Here is a 13479-nt window from a genome sequence, read left to right as displayed (position 1 = left end):
AGGACCAGGAAAATCATGAGGAAGGGAGAGGTCTATATTCTCAGATTGTGGTCACTCTTTTACAGTCATCATTTGCAACATGTTTTTAAACTCACACTTAAGAATAGAACACTAACAGGAACCAGCTGAATACTTATTGTTCTTTCAAAAGACCTGAGTTCACAACAAACAGTTCACAGTTACCTGTAGCCCCAGCTGATGCCCTCTTTCTGACTTCCAAGGGCATGTGTACCCTTATGTGCATGCGCATGCATGCTCACACACACATACACACACAAATAAGTACATAATAAATTAGAACTGTGCATGGTGGCAGATGACTTTAATTCCATCACTCAAGAGGCAGAAGGTGGTGTACCTCTGAGAGTCCAAAGCCAGCCTGATCTACATAGCAAATTCCAAGCCACCCAGTGGTATACAGGTAGCCCCTGTCCCATATACAATAAAATTAATTTTAAAAAACGAAAAAGAATAAAACATTGAGAAAAGAAGCTCTGAAGACACATGGGGTTTGAGGAGCAGCCCTGAGAAATTCCACTGCTAAATTCCTTTCCTGTGACTTATTGTTTTTTCAAAGGCTTGTCGTGAATGTCCAATGAACATATGAAAAATGGATACCTGCACTGGCCATCAAAATAATGCAAACAAAACCTCCACTGGATCCCATGTCCTGGCAGTCAGAATATCAAAAGAAAACAAATATCTGCAAATGCCAACCAAGCTATGGGCAAAGGAGAAGCTGCATATACACTGGAGGGTGTGAGTGAGTCCTGCTGGTATGGTAACCAGTATGGAGCTTTTCCAAAGAACTGAAAAATAGTTTTACCATATGACCTGACTATCTTTCACTTCTGTTTACCTGAAGGGCTCCACATTAGCATATCACAGAGATACATGCACACCATTGTCACTGTAGCACACTATTCACAGTAGCTAAGCTATGAGGTCAGCCTTGGTGTTCAACAGCTGAGGAAGGGATGAAGAAAGTGGTCTGTGTGGAGAGAATGGAATCTTTATTTTATTTAATTAATCACTGTTTATTTATTTATCTTTGGTGATAAGAAAGAATGAAGTCACTTCTGGTTTCCATCTGCACCAGAAGCCACAGTGCTCCATATCCAAATACCATCAGAAGAGAGCTGGTCTCTCAGGAGTGCTGACTCACAGGCTTGCAGGAGGGACAAGTCACAGTCAGAAACAGCAAGATCAGCTAACATCAGAGATAACCAGATGGTGAGAGGCAAGGGCAAGGACATAAGCAACAGAAACCAAGGCTACTTGGCATCATCAGAACCCAGTTCTCCCACCACAGTGAGCCCTGGATACCCCAACACATAAGAAAAGCAAGACTCTGATCCAAAATCACATCTCATGATGATGATAGAGGACTGCTAGAAGGACATAAATAACTTCCTTAAAGAAATACAGAAGAACACAGGTAAATAGGTAGAAGCCCTTAAGAGGAAACACAAAAGTCCAGTAAAGAATTATAGGAATAAACAACCAAACCGGTGAAAGAATTGAACAAAACCATCCAGGATCTAAAAATGGAAATAGAAACAATAAAGAAATCACAAAAGGAGACAACCCTGGAGATAGAAAACCTAGGACAGAGATCAGGAGTCATAGATGCAAGCATCATCAACAGAATAGAAGAGATAGAAGAGAGAATCTCAGGTGCAGAAGATAAAATAGAAAACATTGTCACAACAGTCAAAGAAAATGCAATATACAAAAAGCTCCTAATCCAAAACATCCAGGAAATCCAGGGCACAATGAGAAGACCAAACCTAAGGATAAAAGGTATAGAAGAGAGCGAAGACTCCTAATTTAAAGGGCCAGTAAATATCCTCAACAAAATTATAGAAGAAAACTTCCCTAACCTAAAGAAAGAGATGCCCATAAACATAAAAGAAGCCTACAGAACTCCAATTAGACTGGACCAGACAAGAAATTCCTCCCATCACATAATAGTCAGAACACAAAGTGCACAAAACAAAGAAAGAATATAAAAAGCAGTAAGGGAAAAAGGTCAAGTAACATATAAAGGCAGACCTATCAGAATCACATCAGACTTCTCACCAGAGACTGTGAAAGCTAGAAGATCCTGGGCAGATGTCATACAGACCCTGAGAGAACACAAATGCCAGCCTAGGCTACTATACCCAGCAAAACTCTCAATTATCATTGAGAAACCAAGATATTCCATGCCAAAACCAAATTCACACAATATCTTTCCACAAATCCAGCCCTACAAAGGAAAATAAATGGCAAATGCCAACACAAGGATGGAAACTACACCCTAGAAAAAGCAAGAAAGTAATTTTTTTTCAACAAACCAAAAAGAAGATAGTCACAGAAACATAAAAATAACATAAAAAAATAACAGGCAGCAACATTCATTATTCCTTAATATCTCTTAACTTCAATAGACTCAATTCCCCAGTACAAAGACATAGACTAACAGAGTGGATATGTAAACAGGACCCAGCATTTTTGCTGAAAAGATCTGTACCAATCCTACATCCAATAGAGGGCTAATATCCAATAAATACAAAGAACTCAAGAAGTTAGACTCCAGAGAAACAAATAACCCTATTAAAAAATGAGGAATAGCCGGGTGGTGGTGGCACACACCTTTAATCCCAGCACTTAGGAGGCAGAGGCAGGTGGATTTCTGAGTTCGAGGCCAGCCTGGTCTTCAAAGTGAGTTCCAGGGCAGCCAGGGCTACACAGAGAAACCCTGTCTTGAAAAAAAAAAAATGGGTAAGAGTTAAATAGAGAATTCTCAACTGAGGAATCTTGAATGGCTGAGAAGCACCTAAAGAAATGTTCAACATCCTTAGTCATCAGGGAAATATAAATCAAAACAACCCTAAGATTCTACCTCACATCAGTCAGACTGGCTAAGATCAAAAACCCAGGTGACAGCAGATGCTGGCAAGGATATGGAGAAACAGGAACATTCCTCCATTGTTGGGATTGCAAGCTGGTACAATCACTCTGGAAATCAGTCTGGCGGTTCCTCAGAAAATTGGACATAGTACTGCCTGAGGAGCCAGCTCTACCACTCCTGGCCATATACCCAGAAGATGCTCCAAGGTGCAGTAAGGACACATGCTCCACTATGTTCATAGCAGTCTTATTTATAATATCCAGAAGCTGGAAAGAACCCAGATGTCTCTCAACAGAGGAATGGATACAGAAAATGTGGTACATTTACACAATTGAGTACTACTCAGCTATTAAAACAATGACTTCATGAAATTCGAATGCAAATGGATAGAACTTGAAAATATCATCCTGAGTGAGGTAACCCAGTCACAAAAGAACACACAGGGTATGCAATCACTGATAAGTGGATATTAGCCCAAAAGTTCAGACTACCCAAGATACAATTCACAGGCCATATGAAGCTCAAGAAGAAGGACCAAAGTGTGGATGCTTCAGTGCTTCCTAGAAGGGGGAACAAAATATTCACATGAGGAAATACGGAGACAAAATGTGGAGCAGAGACTGCAGGAAAAGCCATCCAGAGACTGCCCCACCTGGGGATCCATCCTATATACAGTTACCAAACCCATCTGCTATTGTGGATGCTGGGAAGTACTTGCTGACAGGAGCCTGATATGGCTGTCTCCTGAGAGGCTCTGCCAGAGCCTGACAAATACAGAGGTAGATGCTCACAGTCAACCATTGTACTGAGTGTGGGGTCCCCAATAGAGGAGTTGGAGAAAGGACTGAAGGAGCTAAGGGGGTTTGCAGCCCCATGGGGGGTGGGGGTGGGGAAAGGGAGCAACAGTGTCATCCGGCCAGAGCCCCAGGGCTCTCGGGGACAAGACCACTAACCAAAGAGTACACATGTAGGGACCCATGACTCCTGCTGCATATGTGGCAGAGGATAACCTTGTTGAACATCAGTGGAAGGAGCTGCCCTTGGGCCTGAGGGTGTTTGATGTCCCAGTGTAGGGGAATGCCAGGTCAGGAAGGTGGGGGTGAGTGAGTGGGTGGGAGAGCACCCTCATAGAGGCAGGGGGAGGAGGGATGAGATAGGGGGTTTCTGGAGGGGAGACTTGGAAAGGGGAAAACATTTGAAATATAAATAAAGAAAATATCCAAGAAAAAAAAAAGGACAAAAGAAAAAATTTAAAGGAAAAAAAAAAAAGAAGAAAGAAAGAAAGAAGTCATGTCTTCCGTGGGAAAATGGGTGTGACTGGAGACAATCAAAGTCAGTCTCCAAACAACACATGGATGCTTTCCTTCCTTGTGGTTTCTAGATATTATATGGTTTTATAAAAGCATGTAAACATGCCACAGCCCACTGGGGTCCCCAAGCCCTGGCTTAGGGCCAGTGATGAAATGAAGAAAGGACAGACACAGACATCTGGATAATGAAGCTGTGATCATGGAGATTTCTCTAACTACCTCAAACTGGAACTTTGGTCTGTAGGTAGAGCACAGAGGGAGGGCCTGACTAATTTCTGGAGAAGTTCGTTGCTTTTGAGCAGTCTTCACTGGAGATATCCAGGAGGAACAATCTGCAGTTGCTAGTCTTTTAGCACACTGATCAGTTGTCTACAAACACTTAGACGACTGAGAAACACTTGGCCGTTTCTTTTGAGCTAGGACCATATGGATAACAGCTAGGTCAACTTCACTTGGGCCGATAGGCCTCGCAATCCTCTACAGCGTGCCCATGTCAGAATGTGTGAGGAATTCATGTACTCATGGCTTCCTCTGCTCCCCACACAAACAAACACGAAGTGAAACTGTTCAGGGGGGAAGAGGGGAGCAAAGGAGATAAGAGGGTATGTGGGGAATAAGCTCTTCATGTATACAAACCTATCTAAAAAGTAAGAAAATAAAGCCAGGCGTGGTGGCGCATGCCTTTAATCCCAGCACTGGGGAGGCAGAGGCAGGTGGATTTCTGAGTTCGAGGCCAGCCTGGTCTACAAAGTGAGCTCCAGGACAGCCAGGGCTATACAGAGAAACCCTGTCTCGAAAAAAAAAAAAGTAAGAAAATAAAACGGTTTTGGGGTGCTGGAAAGGTGGGTCAGAGCTTAAGAGCACTTGTTGCTCTTACAGAGGAGATAGGTTCAATTCCCAGCTCTCACATGGGAGCTTACAGCTGGCTATAACTCCAGTTCCAGGACATCAATGTCCTCTTCTGACATCTGAGAGCAGTCAGTGCACATGTGGTATAAAGATAACCATGCAGGCAAGACAGCCACACACATAAATGAATGAATTAATGAAGAAAGAAAGAAAGAAAGAAAGAAAGAAAGAAAGAAAGAAAGAAAGAAAGAAAGAAAGAAAGAAAGAAAGAAAGAAGGAGAGAGAAAGAAAGAAAGAATAAACAAATAAATGTATGTCTTGATTGTGTTTGTTTTCTTTCTAGAAGCTCATAAAACTTTCCCTAGATACACCATGATGTGGGCCTGGGCTAGAGCCCTTCACTCTTCACACTCTGCAATGTCTTCTTGGATGTTTCTTGAGGATTCTTTCTCTCCTCTGGGCTTTTCGTTCTGTATTTTATTTGTGTGTCGGACTTAGTGCACAGATCTACTTTTCTTGGGTTTTTAGCCTTATATCCTAATTTTTTTAACCCTGTGTTTCATATTACGTAATATTCTTAACCTTTCTAGGTTATTTTAAAATTTCTACTGCTGTCACACTTTGATTATTATATCTATATATTTTCAAGACAGGGTCTTACTAGGTAGCTCTGACTGTCCTGGAACTCACTATATAGACTAGGCTATCCTAGAACTCAGAGATCCTCCTGCCTTTGTCTCACAAGTGCTGTGATTAAAGGTGTGCACCACTACACTACCCCTGGCTTCTTTTTTATCTTTTAAGGTAAAGTTTCACTTATAGCTCGGTCTGGCCTCAAACTTGCCAAGAGCTTAAAGATTAACCTTTAACCCTTCTGTTTCCCCCTCCCGAGGGCTTGCTTCATAGACATGTTTCAAACAGTTAAGGGTCTCTTTGCTCTCCGAATACTCAATTATAAATATCATTTTCCTCCTCTCCTGAATAAAATCCTTCTCTTGAAGGAGTGTTTATGATTAAAGAAGTTGCTTTCTCCTCAGGACAACCTGTTTCCTCAGAGTCAGCTTCATTTGTTGAATTAGACCTCCTAAAACTGTCCTCAGATGCAAAGCGGTGATCTTTGGCCCGTGTTTATATCCAAGATCAGGGAGAGCTACAGAGCTGATAGAAAATCCTGACAGCATGCACTGGGACATGTCCGCTGTGGGTTCCTCTGTACCTAGCAGAAGAAATCACCAGTAAATCTCTATGTCAGAATTTAAGGTCTTTATTTTGGGCTGTCTGGATGCACAGAGAACCTTCTAGTCTCTTAGACAGTTCAGGTCTGGCTGCCAGTATGCTGAGAGCTGAGAAGAGCCTTTGGGAACCTCGTCATAGTTCCGTTTTCAGTCTGCGTTCTCCCTCTCTTTGTCTCCTAGCAAACACATCCAGGTTTTTTTTTTTCCCAAAGATCTTATCTCTGTATTCCGAGAAGACACCAGTGTGCTGCTAAGGGTAGGATGGGGGTGATGGTGGATTACTGGCTCAATGCACAGGGGAAAGGCACCTGGGGATCCGAAAGCCTAAAAGAACAGTCCCCTCCCACCCCCCATCTCCCAGTCCCTGCTCCTTTTATCTCAACCTTTGCTTCTGCCTCACTAACAGAGGTGCCCGTGCTTATAGCACTGAGCTTTGGGCTTTTCAGGAGAAGTAGGGTTGCATGGGAGGACTGACCCACCATCTCTGTGTACAGAGCCAAGGCCTTCACAGAGACAAGAGCTCTCCGATCTAACTATGTATCAGCTTGCAGGTGTATTTGTCATCTGGGGTTCAGGACTGACAAAGATTCTTTGCTTGGCCAAATAGTAGTCAGACTCCTAAATCTTCCCTGGGAACCATTTGTATCCTGTTTGTGAAATTTCGTTTTTTAGTAAAGGCTCTTGCTGGGCCGGTGAGACCGCTCAGCCTGCCTAGCCTACAGTCTGCGTTTGATCCTTGCGTTCCACAAGGTAAAAGGAGAAAACTGATTTCAGCAAGTTGTTCTCTGATTTCCACACCCATGCTACGGCACATGAACGCATACACATGAAAGTAAAATTAAAAATAATTTAAATGAACCTTGCTAAGCCAGCTTAGCAGGAAGCCCTTATTCCGGTATCTGATCTCCCTCAATACCTGATTGGGCCCTTCATTCTCCTCCTCCGTCTCCTAGGTGATGTTTGACTAGATTAGCTTGCCTTCCACAACCCTGTTAGGTCAGCATGGTCAGACTCTCCTCTTATGAGTGAGTTTTCCCTCTCAGTAATTTTCCATCCACAAACCCAGCCCTGCTCCTTGACTACAGACTGCCGGTTCTGGATCTGGAGATAAGCCAAGGTTTCTTTACGTGAAAGGCTGAGATAAGAGGACGGCCAGTTTGATGTCAGATTAGGTTATGTAGTGCAACAAGCAGTGACCGAGAGAGACACAGACAGACACAGACAGATAGACACAGAGAGACGGACAGACTTCATTCATTACAGTGCTCCCCTTACCAACCACAGTGGCCCTGCACAAAGTCATATTTTTTGATAAGTACCATTAAATAACTTTTTCCTTTCTTCCTTTCTTCCTTCCTTTCTTCCTTCCTTCTTTCCTTCCTTCCTTCCTTCCTTCCTTCCTTCCTTCCTTCCTTCCTTTCTTCTTCCCTCCCTCCCTCCCTCCCTCCCTCCCTCCCTTCTCTCTCTCTCTCTCTCTCTCTCTCTCTTTCTTTCTTTCTTTCTTTCTTTCTTTCTTTCTCTCTTTCTTTCCTTATTTATATGTAAGTGAATATGTGTTCAGGTGCCCTCAGAGGCCAGAAGCATCCCCTAGAGCAGGAGTTAACAGGTGGTTATGAGCCACCATGTGGATATTGAGTACCATGCTTAGGTTCCCTGGAAGAGCAGCAAGTGCTCTAACCACTGTGCCATCTCTTCAGGTTTTTCCTTAAATTGGACTCAGCTCAGGACCTCCAGGATGCTGGTCACTCAGGGCCTGTGCTTACCGCTCTACCCCATTCATGTGACCCAGTGAGTTTCTGCTCTAGAAAATATAAAAACTCCTTACTGGTAACTTAGCCTTCCTCAGTGGACTGTTAGAAACAAAGGACGCCTCAGAACCCTTTAGAAGGCTGGGGTGGGGAAGAGCCTAGATCAGGTTTCACTGTACTATTTAAAGGCAGAAGCTGGCAGTTCCATAGGGGTTAATTGCTTTGTTCAAAGTCACTGGCGACCTAGCAGCAGAGCTAACAATAGAACTCAGGCCTTCGGTCCCTGCTCAGGAGCCGCTGCCCAGCACCACCTGCTGTGTGGGCAGCTTGCCAGGCTCCAAAGATCCTTACTGTGCTTTGTAAACTACCTCCAGGCTTAAACAGAGCTCACTCTTGGTGGTTGTTATTATGCATTATTATGCATGATATTAAATACCCAGCGTGAGCAATTACACCTTGCATTTCAAACAGAGGAAGTCTTTGAGGATTAATGGAAAGAGAAAGTCACTATGCATTTTGGAAGTCCAGTGATGCTGGCTGGGTTCGGAGAGTGTTCTGAGGGGCCTGGGGGTGGGCAGTGGTAGCTTCCCAGAATTGCAAAGACAAGAGAATGCAAACGGATGGAAGGAGGTGGGGTGGAATAGGGAGAGGGAGAGGGAAGACGGGAGGGGAGGAAGGAGGGATGATGGGAGGGAGGGCAAGATGATGCAGAAAAGGGGCAGACAACACCAAGATATCCAATACGTCCATGGATCTTAGCCCAGTGACCCATTCCTCATAGCAGATAGTTCGATCACACGCTCGTGTGTAAAATGATGTGTACTCAGCTTGGTACTTTAGGGAGTTAGGTGTTAGATGCTTTAGAGGTTAGGCCTAGTCAGAGAGACCTTCCTGCCATTAGAAGCATGCCCCTGAGAGGGATAATGGGACACCAGCTCCACTTCTTTTGTTCCCACCTACTAGACAATTTTGCTCCATCATGTGTTTCTACCTTGAGCTACTGCTTTGTCACAGGTCCCATGGGGCAACAAGGTGTAAAGACCATGGACTGAAGCCCTCCAAAACCTCCCTTCCACTAAGCTGACGATCTCCGGTATTTTGCTTAGAGAGAAAACTGATCTATGTTAAGTACCGAACACGACCTAAGTCAGCGCAATGACCACACCAAGAAGAACAAGTCCAACCAGGCAGGCTCTGAGGAGATGTATCCTTTCTTCCCCCGGAACAAGGAGAACCACTATCCAGGTGTCTCCGGCAGTCATCTTGGAATTTCAAGGTGAGAGATCTGCCAAGACTGGAACCAACAATGTGGAAGTCAAATGGAGAAACTGAGCCTTGCTCCCACAATTGCAACAGCTGAACAGTATATGGCTTGAAGTCTGGACTATTCATTCACACCAGGGATTACACACCCCCCCCCCCCATTGCTCAAATCCATCTAAATTTCCTTTAATTTAAAAGAATATAGGAGCCGAAGAGATGGCTCAGCAGGTAAAATAATGTACTGCGCTGGCAGAGGACCTGAGTTCAGTTCCCGCACTCACATTGGCTGGCAAGCGACCACGTAGGACTCCAGCTCTAGGGGATCTGACACCTTCTTCTGGCGTCTGTGGACACGTGCACTCGTGTACATAAACACACCAACACAATTTAAAAAAATAAAATCAATCATTGAAAAAGAAAAACCTAACAACCTGGTCTTGGCATTTCTGTGTGCGTGACCTTTTCCAGAGTCATCGACAGATATCTACAGACTACTGGAGGAGAGGCGTGGCTTTAAGACTTGAAAACATTAGCTCAGCCTTTCACTTGAATGGAGACAGGAGACGGAGACAAAGGACGGATTGAGCAATGGGAACGAACAAGCTCAGAGCAGAGCGAGCAGAGCGAGCAGATTCTTGAATTGCCACTTAACTTTCCGGCAGAAATCCAATAAAGCCTAAGATAGACCCCGCGGAAGGCCTAAGCAGAAGGACGTGGATTCTACTCGATGTTTGGAAATGCAGGGCAAGGGAGCCTCCGTGGTGGTTCTGGACCCAAGAGATAGCTGCAGCCAAGGGAAGGAACAGTGTGGCTCAACCGAGTAGAGGCTGAGCTGACACTCCTGATTCTTGTGAGGGTATGGCAGTGTTCTAGAACGTACTGTGTATACCGCGGGGGTCTACCGGAAGCAGCTCATGTTGCCAGGTGGTTTGGCCTAAGGGTTGTCATGGGGGCAGCAGGGTGACCTTATAGTCAAAAAGCTGCAGGTGAATGGTCTAGCCTGGAAATCCTCTGGGAGTGTGAGTTGGAGATTACCACTGAAGATTTCACATGGATGGGACACAAGTGTGTTTTTTTTTAAAAAGAAAGAAATTCAGAGGGAGCAAACACTGTTCCTCTGTGGCTTCTGCTTCAGCTCCTGTCCTGATGTCCCTCCGTGATGGTCTGTGACTTGGAAGGGTAAGGTGAAATAAACCCTTCCCTCTCCTAAGTTGCTTCTGGTCATGGAATTCATCACAACAGCAACAAAGCAGACTAGAGTGTCCTTTTTATTTCTTTTGTGTTTGCACCCAGAAATAGAATTTTTGGAATTTATATGATAATCTCATTGTGATACTTTATTTCTGATGTTTTAAAATTTCATGTGTATGAGTGTTCGGCCTGCATGTATGCCCATGCAGCACATGAATGCAGTGCCTACAGAGAGGAAGATACTGGGTCCTCTGAAACTGGAGTACAGACAGTTGAGACCTGCCATGTGGGTGCTGGAAAGGACAGCGAGGACGGCTCCCAGTTTGTTATGCTTTTAAGGATTCAGGTTATAGTTCCCTCCTTTGTTGCTCTGTGTCATAGTCCTCTCTGTGCTCAAGAGTTCCAGTTTCTCCACATCTTTGTCAACACTTGCTATTTTGTAACAACAACAATAATACAAACCTTCCCAGCTTGGGGATGTTGCTCAGGGATAGATCACTTGCTGGCCTAGCATCCTTGAGGTCTTGCTTTCAATACTCAACACTCAAAAAATAATATAACCACCACCGCCACCCAACAGATAAGAAGCAGAATCTCACTGCAGGTCTCATTTGCGTTTAGTGATCCGAGATGTTGAGAATCTTTTCATGTGGCTGCGGCCACTTCGTTATAGTCTTTAGGAACATGTCTGTCCCAGTTCCTTGGTCATTTTGTCGTTGAAAGAGAATTGCAGAAACTTTTTCTGGATATCAACTAGATTTGTGAATACTTCCTCCCAAAAGGGCTGCTAATATTGTCTTATCAAAAACTCTAATTTATACATACCGTGTGTGATGTATATGTGGATAGGTATTCATGCCACAGTGTGGGCGTAGAGGTCAGAGGGCTCTGGGAAGCTTGGCTGCTTTCCTTCCAGCAGGGGTTCACGGGGTCAGACTCAGGTCAGGTCTGTGCACAGGGTTCCGACCGGCTGCTTCATCACCCCAGCCCACTCTCAGCCTTTGAGGCACACAAGACATTTAATTTTAATAAAGTGCCACTGGTCTATTTTTCTTATGTTGCTTGTGTTTTTTGGGCTACATTCAAGAAACTACTGCCAAATCCAGTATCATGAATTTTTCTCCATGTTTTCTTAGCTATTTACACTTAGAGCTTTGATTCTTTGAGGTAATTTTTGGATGCAGTGTAAGGTCAGAGTCCAGTTTTATTTTATTTTATTTTTTTCATTTGTTGAAAGGACTGTTCTTTCCCCATCAACTGCCCTCGGCACTCCCTTTGAAAATTACTTAACTATATGTTGAGGGTTTATTTCTGGGTTCTAGATTATTTTCTATTGGTTTGCGTGTGTTTATGCCAGCTCTGAGGGGTTTTGATTATTGTAGATTCATAGCAAATGTGAAACTAAGAAGTAGGGAGCCTCCAACTATATCTTCGAGAATGTTTTGTTTGTTTTGGTTTTGAGAGTGTTGACTATAACCAGGCTGGTTTTGAACTCGCAGAGTTGCTGAGCATAGCGTGTCTTCCTGCTTCCATCATCCGTGTGGAGAGTGTGCTGTCACCTCCAGTTTTTAAGATTGCTCTGTCATAAATTTCTATGCAAATTTTAGGATGGATGCTTCTATTTCTGCAAAAATGTTTTTGGAATTTTGTAAGGACTTGTACTAAATCTGTAGTTCACATTAGGTTGGATGGACATCTTGACATTACTATTTATTATATTATATATTGTAGTTATATATTGTATATAAAATATAACTCTAATAATAAAATATGTATAATAGTATTATATATTAGCAATAGTATTATATATATATTAGTGTCTTTCCATGTATTCTGACTTGTAATTTCTTTCAATAAGTAATGCTTTATGGTCTTCAGATTTCCTGTCTTTTGTTTCTGTAAGTTTAATACTAATTGTTAACTGGAACTCATCCCTCCTCCAGTACTGGATATCAAACTTGGTCTTGCACATGGTAGATAGGTACTCAACTGTCGACCTATATAAGATTGCTTCATTAATTTCATTTTCTTCTCTCTCTCTCTCTCTCTCTCTCTCTCTCTCTCTCTCTCTCTTCTTTTTTAGACTTATTTTATTCTATGTATATGAGTATTTTGCCTGCCCGCATGGCTGTGCACCACATGCATCCCTGGGGCCTGCAGAAGTCAGAGCAGGCGTCAGACTCCCTAGAGCTGGAGTTACAGATGGATAGGAAGCACCACGTGCTTTATGAGGGCTGGGACCCAAACCTGGGACCTCCTCAGGAACAGCCAGTGTTTTAACTGCCAATCATCTCTCCAGCTGTGGTAGATGGTATACGCTCAGCCCAGGGAGTGGCCCTGCTAGAGTAGGTGTGGCCTTGTTGGAGTAGGTGTGTCGCTGTGGGCGTGGGCTTTAAGACCCTCATCCTAGCTGCCTGGAAGTCAGTATTCTACTAGCAGCCTTCAGATGAAGACGTAGAACTCTCAGCTCCTCCTATATCATGCCTGCCTGGATACTGCCAAGTTCCTACCCTGATGATAATGGACTGAACCTCTGAACCTGTAAGCCAGCACCAATTAAATGTTGTCCTTTATAAGACTGGCTTTGATCATGGTGTCTGTTCACAGCAGTAAAACCCTAACTAAGACACTAGCCCTAATCTCTTTTCTGATTATCCAGTTAGTGTGTAGAACTGCAACTGTTTTTTATATTTAGCTTTAGATCCAGCTTCTTTGTTGATTCTTTATCCTAGTTCTAACATATGAGTTTTTTAAGTATTATGTTATTTATTTCCTTTGTGGTGTGTGTTGGGGAGGTATTTAGGGCTTCACACATATAAAAGTATGTTGTCTGTAAACAAAACTCTTCCAGTTAGGTCAGAGGTATGTTGAATAGAAATAATGAAAGCAGGGCTGGGGTGATGCTCGGTGAATAAAAGTGATACTGTGGCAGCTTGTGGGCCTGTGTTAATCCCTAGAACCCATGCAATAAGACATTGGTCCAATGG

Source organism: Mus musculus, chromosome 9 (assembly GCF_000001635.26).
Source record: "Mus musculus strain C57BL/6J chromosome 9, GRCm38.p6 C57BL/6J".
Taxonomy (NCBI): Eukaryota; Metazoa; Chordata; class Mammalia; order Rodentia; family Muridae; genus Mus; species Mus musculus.
The sequence above is the reverse complement of the archived record's forward strand: the minus strand, read 5'-3'. Positions refer to the sequence as shown.